Below are 10,495 nucleotides of genomic sequence, written 5' to 3' on the forward strand. Positions count from 1 at the left end.
ATCACTGCTGTTACATCAATTAAGAAATACTACATTTAATATTTACTCAGGTAAAATCTTTAAGCTACTTGCAGGGAAATAACTAGTTAGCAGTATTACCCAAACTTATTTGCCCCCAGAAAAGTGTGCAGATGTAGAAAATAAATAATATTGGTTAATAGGGCTTAGGAATATGAACATTTTGAATACACTTGTGCTTTTGGAGCACAAGATGAAAAGGAAATTTAATTCACAGCATAGCCATGTGGCATTCCTGAGTTAAAGCAAGCCCATGTTGAAGGAAAAAGGGAAGCTGACAAGTGTGGTTATTTTCTTGCTTTTCCACCTGAGAAGAATGAAGAAAGCAGCAGCTTAGACTGTAGGTCTGCCCTGAAAGTCATTTGCAATATAACCTTTTAATTGACTATTGATGCATAAAAAGGTGAATGTTTTAGACCACTACCACCCTCAGGAGTTGACAAACAAATACTCTGGTTGTCAGCTCAGGATTCAGCTTTTATGACACTGAAGGCGTTGGATGCTCAGGCTTAAAGCATTAATATTGCCTCAGGAAAATAAAAATTTCCAAGATTACCAAAACAATAAACTAACCCAAATATGAACTAACCAAACAATAAATTAACCCAAATATGAAGTAATGGTCTTATTTTCAGAAAAGCTGAAGGGTATGTACTTGCTCTGGACCAGGTATTACTTCTGAAAATATTCTGTAACTTTCACAGAAAGTAAATCAGCACTTAAGAGGTTATATGGAATCATATAAACTGTGTTTAGACTTCTAGATCTTTTGATTTATGTTTCTCTTCCAATCTTCAGACAAAACAATTGTTTCATCTGTCTATATCCTAAAGTTGCATTCCCTCTGCTAAAAATATTTAATCTTTATACTTTATTTCAGAAAATATTTTTTTATTTATCATGATAAGGAAACTGTGGATTCTATTAAACACATTAAATGCATCTTCCAGGCAGATTGGCATAAAATCCCTTAAAATTACAATAACATATCAGAATCTTCCCCAGACAAATGTAGCTAGAGAACTTGCAGCTGAATTTACAGATTCTTTAAGGATGTAAATCTGCCATCATAAGATAAGAGATATGGAATATAACAAGTAGACATCAACTCTGTTCAGAAACAAGCCTTGATAGGTACATAGTACATATGAGCTGGAACACTTCAATAATGAAAACAAAAGCATTTCAACTGCAACAATGCTGATAGATTCCAGAAGTAAACATCTCAGTGGTGTTTCATCATGCAACTCTAATATTCCATGAAAGAACAAATTAGTACTCTTAAGTCATTCCTCCCCAGTGAATACTAAATACAACGTTCAGGATTTATTGATTGCTAACATTCCACAGGGCAAATATGCTGTTCAATGTGCCCAGAAGTCTTAGTTTTGATTGATCCAGTCTGGAGGATGTATTGAAGCACACTGTAGTTTTCTCTTTGGCTATACACTCAACTTTCCTCTTTTCATTTGGAACATAGCCTAAGTTCAGAAATTACTTGCTTGACAGTCTAGACAGAGCCAATATCAGCACTTTCTGAAAATAAACATAATTCTTTTATTTCCACTCAAATTTGCAAAGCTTTGCAAAGAATTCCCAAGCATATGTACCAGGAGGAGATCACAGCAACCAGCTTTGACCTTGTAGGACAAGGTATATTGGAAATGTGCGTTTAAAATTCTCAGTGGTATTTATCCTTTGGAATGGGTTACATAGGAAAGTGATAATTTCTTTATCACCTGACAGCCATTTCTCAATTATAAACATCTTTCCCAAAGATAAGCTGATATAGTTGCATTTGATGTTTACAGGATGAGTTTCTCATCTGAGTAACACCACATCAAGGCAGTGTTATTGCACAAGCCCCTTTGGCTCCAGGTTTACAATGATATGAAGAATGTCTCCAAGAACTGTGGACACTCAGCAGTGACCATGGTCAAAATTTCAGTTTCTCTCATTTGTTTTTCTTTCTATGACACTAAACTCTGCAGAATGCAATGTGGTCCAAGAACTTTGATGCTACAAGCAGCTTTTGTGCAGAACATTGTGGTTTTTTGGAACCTGAAAGAATTATTAAGTGGCTGAAACAAAAATTGTCATTTTGTACACTACACTTAACAAACCAAGCTGTTGTGATCATTGCTCGAGGCCTATGTGGCACATTCAAGACTCTGCTACTTAAATATTTTGAACCTGCACGTGGAGAGAAAAAAATGCTCAGGAAATATTTACACCACAAACTTTTCCTCTCCCCTTTCCATTTACTGCATGTCAGTTTATTAATGTGGTAGTTACCATCATACTTGAAATGCGTCTTGGGCTTGCTTATCAGAGTGTTGTTATGAATCAGATTATAAATGTCATCTCCCAGTCCATCTTATTTTCTGTTCCAACCTCACCAGTAAGGAGTCTGGAGTTGCACAATGGGAGGGGATCCAGCTGGGACAGCTGACCCCATCTGACCCAAGATACCCAGGAATTCCAGACCATGACCCTGCACAGGACAGCTCCAAGAGTCACACCATGTGCCTGAGAGCATTGTCCAAATGCTTCTTGAAATCTGCCAGGCTTGCTGATGTGATCCCTTTCCCAGGGAGCCTGTTCCAGTGCCCAGCCACCCTCTTGAGGAAAAACCTTTTCTTAATATCCAATCCAAACTTCCCCTGCACAACTGCAGGTCATTCCCTTGGGTTCTGTCACTGGCAGGGCAGAGATCAGTGCCTGCCCCTCCCCTCCTCCTCTCACAAGGAAGTTGTAAAAGAAGTTGTAAATGCAGTGAGGTCTCCCCTCAGTCTCCTCTTCTCCAAGTGACCTCAGCTGCTCTCACACGGTTTCTCCTCCAGAGCCTTCCCCATCCTTGTGTTCCTTTGGGCAATCTCTAATAGGTTTATGTCCTTCTTTTATCATTGTGCCCCAAACCGCACACTGGACTCAAGATAGGCCACACTACTGCAGAGTGGAGCAGTCATGGGAATATGAAGGAGAAAGTCTTGAACAAGTGAACACAAAGGGAAAACAGTTCTAGGAAAAACTGTTAGCACTCAAGGAAGAGGAATGTGCCTCATCTAGAATGAGATTCAAAGGGAAGGAAACTGAAAGAACCACACCAGTGACTGGACAGCATGAAATGGACTGAATAGCAAATTGCGAGCCTTGAACCTTCCCAAAAGATCAGAATTGGTCATGTACAGTGTAAAAAAAGTCAACTGCATTAGAAGTTACTTGATTGCAGATCATTGATTTCTATACTAATGGAGCCTGCTGAATTTCAAATGTTTCTGATCTTTTCAACCTTTAGTTGTTGGGCTTTTTCCATTTTCCAAAAGGAGACTGGGTCTTTAATCCAACTTCTTTCCCAATGTTTATTGGCAGACACCCCAAAGATACAAAAAGTGCTTTTCCAAACAATGAAAATTTTGCATCTTTGGTGAAACAGAGTAGCGTTAGCAAATTAACTTCAGGAATGAAAAGGAGAAATAGAAGAAAGCAAAATTGTCATGTTGAAAATTTACAATGATGCTGGACCATTCTCTGACAGTGAAAGGCAAGGAACACTGCAGAGGACAATGCAGAGGCTCAGTGTTCACATGACAGTATTTTTCACTAAATCACACATTATTGTATAAACTCTAGGTTCCATGAAGAATATTTTTATCCAAACGTTTTCTTGGAAAAATCTATTGTAATGCATTTAATCTAAATTATTTGTGCAACAAGAGAAATGCAGAACATTTGTCATATTTCCTCTTAGTTTTCTTTGCAATTATTTTAAGCTTGCTTTTACTGTCTCACACACCACTGTAAATCACAAGTAAATTCACTGAATTAGGTGGAATTCACTGGAACAAGCTTGTATAAGTAAGTGAAGAATCAGATTCTTTATACTTTAATTCATTGTTCCTGTTTTCTTTCCCTTCCTGCCTCCCATCATTATTTTAGCCCAGAGGTAACTAAGGTCAGCATATTTTGTTTGCAGCCTTGATCATGGTTACATCTTCTCTATATTTCTAGTGAATGAGACAGATCAAAGAACTCTAAATCAGCTGCAGAAATAGCTAAAGCTTGCTTAAACAACAGCTGAAAAACACTTTGCATGCACAGTTTGACCTAACCTCAACTCTGCCCTCATGATGGATGAAGAAATGCAGCTTTCTGGCTGAACAACAAAAGTAATGGGAAACATTTACCAGCACAAAATATAATGGTAGATGGCATACCACATTAATTTATGAAACATCAGGCTTTTAAAAAAAATTCTCTTTCAACCAGAAAACAAACATGAAATCCTCAACTTGAAAAGAAACTTTTTTTCCCAAGGAAATGCAGATTACAACTGAAAATTACTGTTTCATTTATCTAGAACTACTGCCATAGCTCCAGAAATCCTGACGTACTTGCAGATAATGCCTTAAGTTCACTCTCTCTCTCAAGAACTGCTCTTACACACACACATAAGAAAACAAGACAACCCTTCAGAGGAAATGCTTCCCTGACATTTTGGGCACAGTGAAACCAGTACATGGGGTAAATGGTGGGGTCAGATCACAGCATGTTCATACACTGCATGACAATAAGGTAATTTGCTAGTGCAGGCTGAGCTATGGCTCATTTGGGTTTTTTTCTTGTTTGTTTTAATCCTGAATTACTATTTAAAGCAATTACTTATAAAAAAGGGGAGATCTATTGGCTAGTCTTCATTTCCAGTGTATGTGTGAGTAACCCCACAACTAAATATTTGATTCATGTCACATTCATGCCCCCTCATGCACCGTCATAAGCCAAAACATGGAGCCTTTGGAGGACCTTGAGTCTACTGCAAATGCACAATCAAATATCCTGGGGAGTATTCTTGGCTTTCAGGAGTATTTCTGTAGGACATATCTCACAGGATATGCTTAATATCATATATAGACGTTCTTCTCAAACCTTACTTATCCTTCTGCAGAGCATAACAACACAAGGATGAGATGACACCCTTAATCATGGATTTCCCATTCAGGCTGATATTGTATTTTGAAGAAATAACTGCTTCAGAGTAGAACATCTATAGTCTGTAAATCAAATCTAGATCTGTAACGAGGGTATGAGAAGTGCAAGAGCCAAATAGATTTTCCTTTCCAAAGAGATGCTCCAGGTGGTCAGATCCAAGTACATTTGCTGTTTAAAGTACTGAGCTGACACTGCTAAATCTACCTCATCCAGCAGACAAATCAAAGACATTCTTCAGTGGTGAAAGCATTTGGCACTTTTCATACGGGTAGTTGAAATTCAGTGATTAAAGCAGGATTATTTTTTCTGTGTGTTTCACTACAAATCTTCAGCACACAGAAAAGTAAGCTGAAAGCATCTCTGGTGATCTTGGATTCACCATGTGCAGGATCTTCACTATTAGTATTTTTACTGCCAGCAAAATCACACTGTTGGATATATACCATACATCTTTGCCTAAGGATCTGGGAAACAAGTTTAGAGAGCTTTCAAATGCAATACAAAGCACTTAAAATCTGCTTGCTTAGCATCTGCATATAACAATGTAGTTAGACTTCTCATTCAATTTGCAACTTTACCTGTAACATTAGATAAGAAACAGAAACTGTTTCTCTTCATAGTTTACTTGTCTTCTGTGCAATGTTTTATATTCAAAGAGCAGCCATCTGATGATAGAATATTTATTGCCTTTTTATTGTAAGAGTTTTTAGGACACACATGAATGACACAAGATCAAATGAGAAGAAAAATAAAATTATTCTAAATGAAAACAAACCTTTCTTACTAATTTATAAGACAAAGTCTGTTAGAAACACAGAAATCTTCAATCTCACTTTCAGGCACTGAATCTTATTTCATTGCAGTAGAACACCCAAATTTGTTTGATTATAGTTAGGATCAGAAAGGAAATGTTGGGCAAGTACGATAAAAAAAAATGAAATTTTCTGGGTTTGTGTTGGCTTGTCTTGGTGGGATTTTTTGGTTGGTTGGCTAGATGGCTTTGGTGGGGGATTTTTTGCCAAAGTACAGCTCTCTCTTCACAGACTCATCTAAATAGAGAATCATGAAAACTTTCTTTTCTGCCCACAATGTCCTAATTCCCTGCCAGATTCTGATACTCAATTTCAACTCTATTTGCATTTGTCCCTTAACAAATGTTTATTTTGTGTGAACAATCAGCAGACTCGTAAAGTGTGATAGGCCTACATATTCATCCATCAGCAAAAATGCACACATCACACTCTGTCAAAATAGTAGAGAATAAAGGCTGCAAGACTCTTTTGTAAGAGTCAGGTCCTTAAAATCTACTGCCTCCTTAAAGAGGTAAGATTCTGGTTCTTATCATTTCACCATCTAGAATTAAACCATCTAGAATGGGAAGCAGTGGCAGGAGAGACAGATTTGGTTGGGTTTTTTTTTTTCATCTTCAAACATTGCTATACCACTGTAAGTGTGAAGCCACATTAGAATTGGCCTGTTTTATCAGGGAAATTCTTTGGGGAAAAATGCCTTTATCATGGGATACTAGGCATGCTGATCATATTAATATTTGAGAACACTTGAATCTGCCAACACCCAAAAATATTTCAATAATTAGTTAAAATCAATAGATTTAAAATTTCCGATCTAGATCCTGGAAAATATTATCAACTGACTGCAAAAAACTGCCATTGGTTAGGATTTTCAACAACAGTAGGATTCAATTCTGAAAAGTACCAAGAATCAAAGAAAATATTCTCATTCAATTCACATTTTGGATGCAAACAATGACTAACTTTATGGCCTGCTATGTAACAGGACAGACTGAACAAGTAAAATGCCTCTAAAGCATTCAGAAATTATACAGATTTGCACTGCCTCCCTTCTGTCCAGTACTCCCTCACATACCCATTCATGAGCTAAATATGGCCTGGTATACACAGAAATCCAGGAAAATTAAGAGAGCACCTTCAAACACTAATTTTCACAATACAGCTCATCATTGTTCAGTCTATTCTCAGTTTTAAGCACCTGAATCATTTAAAACAAAAATATTTCAGTACACAAAATGGAAGATCTCTATCTGTGCCATGAATTTTCCCCAAAAGGATCTGCAATATTCTTCTACCAAAACATATTTAGGTTCAGCTTTTCCCAGAATATCAATTTCTATATTGCTTTTCTTTCTTTAAGGACCTGTGCTGGGCTCATCCAAAGCAAAGCAGAGTGGCCAGCAGGTGAAGGGAGGTGATTCTGTCTCTGCTCCCCTCTGGTGAGACCCCCCCGTGCAGGGCTGCATCCAGCCTTGGGTCCCCAGCACAGGAAGGACATAGACCTGCTGGAGTGACTTCAGAAGACAGCCACGAAGATGATCAGAGGCATGGAGGATCTCTCCTATGAGGAAAGGCTAGAAAAAGTGGGATTGCTCATCCTGGAGTAGTAAAGGCCTTGGGGTGGCCTAATTGTGGCATGCCAGTACCTGAAGGGGGGTTTTGAGAAAGATGGGAGAGTCATTTTACAAGAGCATGTAATGACAGGACAAGGGGAAATGGATTTAAACTGAGAGCAGGTTTTAGGAAGAAATCTTTTATTGCCAGGGTGGTAAGGCACTGGAAAAGGTCACCCAGAGAAGCCCTGGAAGTGTTGAAGAACAAGTTGAATGAGGCTCAGGGGGACCTGGTCTAGTGTGTCCTTGCCCACAGCATGGAGGTTGAAACTAGATGCTCCAATCCAAGCCATTAAATGGTTCTTATTCTGTGATTCTATGACAGACTTGTTTTCCTTTCTGCAAGGAGCTAGAGATGTTTAGTGAATTAATTCAATAAATGTAAGGAATCACTAAAGAAAAAAAATTCCTCAGTTTTCTCTTGCTGGCATTTTGCACTGTGGTTGAATGCCCCATTACATAAGTAACATTGCCCTGAGAGTGCCAGAAGCTATTGAGGTATCTTCCATTTTGTGTACCTGAAGACTGCAACTATATCCTCCTAGTCTAGATGTATAATTTCTCTTTCTTTTGTTAAAAGAAATGCATTTATGTGCAAGCTCACTACCTCTTTTATCTCCTATAGTAGCACCCTTGCAAATTTAGGCTTCAATTTTCAAAGTTTCTGACCAAGTATTTTACAAGGCAGATGTTTTGTGGCTGGCCAAGGCTTCTGCCAGCAGTCCATAAGAGCATCATTATAGAGGGTATAAAACTGGAAATAATACTTAACACACAGTTAAGGACCTGTGTGTTGTTTCATCACTAGTTTGTTTTTCAGACAGACAGTAAGCACTGTAGTGTTAAGGTGCCAACATAAGTTATTAAATAAATAACTTCTAGCACTTTAGTCTGCATGCTTGTTTAAAAGGAAACAGTACCAAAACCTTTCCCAAAAGACACACCAGCTGCTTGGTGTCTGACAGCAAGTAAAACAGATTATATGCAAATCCTGAAATGTGCTACTCTGGTTTTAATCCTCTTTTGTTTGTGATATGCAGCTGCAGTTTTAGGCAATATGATGCAGAAAATGGGCCATTCCAAGTTTGGTAACAACAATAAAATGTTTGAAAAATATTTATGGTAAATTATTCAAATGTTCTTCTACCATCAAATGTTCAGAACATTCACATATTTCAAATACTAAATAGTTGTGAGTGCTTGGGATGTAAAATCATTCATTAAAGGAAGTGACTGGGGTCACCTGAATGTTATTAATTATGGGATGAATATAGCAATATGCATCTTCCCATGATTATTCTTCAGTTATTGGCCATAACCCTGAGGGCTGAGCATTTTCAACTCAGTTTACTAAAAGCTGAAGCACAGCAAATGAAGATGACTCCTGGAGTTGTTTGCAGAAGGAGAGTTTGTTCTGGTTAGACCACATGTTTTCTCACAACTTGCCTGCACAAGGACCTATTAAATATTGCTTGCAAGAATGTCAGGAATACTGAAATAAACTCAATCATAACGTTTTTCACAAATTACATTTGAAATACTATGTGTTCTCACAATAAGTAATCTTTACCTATGGATCTATAAAGACAACTTAAAACAATTGCTACATATAAAGGTCTTGTTTCTCAGGACCCCACCTTGTAAAAGATGTATGGCCAAGAAAGGACCAGCAGGTCAGACAAAGTCCACCCTAACATATTTTACACAGAGAAAGTGAATTCCTGCCTTTCTCTTCCAGCATTTGCATCTTTCCTTCCACACTGTCATTCATTCCACCAACTTACAGTACAAAACAAGCAGCAGCCATCCACCTGCACAGGCAGGGGGAAGAACTGACCCAAATGAGACAGCTGACATGATATCTCAGAATTTTGATCTGTTCTTGCTCTTTCCTGAGTTTTAACCACAAGGAAAACAAATGGGCCTTCCATCTCTCCAGAAAAATTTTCTGGGATGGAGGTCAAATTCTGAGCTGATTGCTGTTTGATGGAGGTCACCAGGTTAATATGTCACTAGAGCTTTCTCCTTTAACATTTCCGTCTCTTTCTGTCTTGTACTATACTTGCTTCCAATACTTACAACAGGACTGTCAGACTTTTACTAGTTTGTGGGGGGGACTGTATGTTTCCTTTCATTCCCTTGCTCCATGTACTTATTCAATTTTGTCAGTTATTCCTAAGTTTGGCTGTGAGTTTCTGCTGTTATTTCCTCCTACAGAAAAGTGTAGGACTGCAGACTGAAGTGAAATGGGACAATCCCTCCTCTACGCAAAAGAAAGTCTCAGGAGGCATTATTTTTCAAATTTCAAGACTTTTCTAACAGTTTAATAATTTCAGATTCAACTACATCAACCCACTCTTTGCACATGGTGGTAGTCATATAGTGAAGAAAGACCCTGAAAGGCTCTGAAATGTTCCTGAAAGACCCCACATGCCATGTAGCTCGCCTTCACAAGTGGTTGGGTATCAATTCTGCTGATATAAAAGTGTGAGCCAGCAGAAGCATTGAGCTCATCTTTGACTGTAAGAAGCACTTAGTATCTTTAGTATAAATTTGGATGGCTGACTTGCACTGAGCATCCAACTGCTCTGTGCTGTACTGTCATGTTTGCCCCAGCAGGGCAAGGGATGTAAGGCTTGTTCAGGAAACATGAGTTGAAGCCACTCTAATATAGGTATAAAAGGTAACATTCTTCATTAAATTCATATTGTTGCAAAAAAAAAAAAAAAAATCCAGACTCCTCACTTTGTCAGGTGAAATGAGATACTATTGGAGCACCAGCTTCTCTCTAATGAGGTGACAGTGTTAACAGCACAGTACTATTAACATAGTAAGTCAATAAGTACTTACATAGTACGTAAGTATCATCAATAGCAATTCTCATAACTCACTGGCAGCACGACTGTATTTCGGAGGGACAATGCAAACACAGAAGGGATAAAAAGTTAAGGGGTTTTAAGGGTACAATTTCAAAACAACAATTAAAACACAATAATAATCATAAGTCCTACAAGTGTGTTCAATAGAAAACAAGCATGGTATAGCAGAATTTTCCTTTACAAA

The sequence above is a fragment of the Molothrus aeneus genome, chromosome 4, assembly GCF_037042795.1.
Source record: "Molothrus aeneus isolate 106 chromosome 4, BPBGC_Maene_1.0, whole genome shotgun sequence".
In the NCBI taxonomy this organism is placed as follows: Eukaryota; Metazoa; Chordata; class Aves; order Passeriformes; family Icteridae; genus Molothrus; species Molothrus aeneus.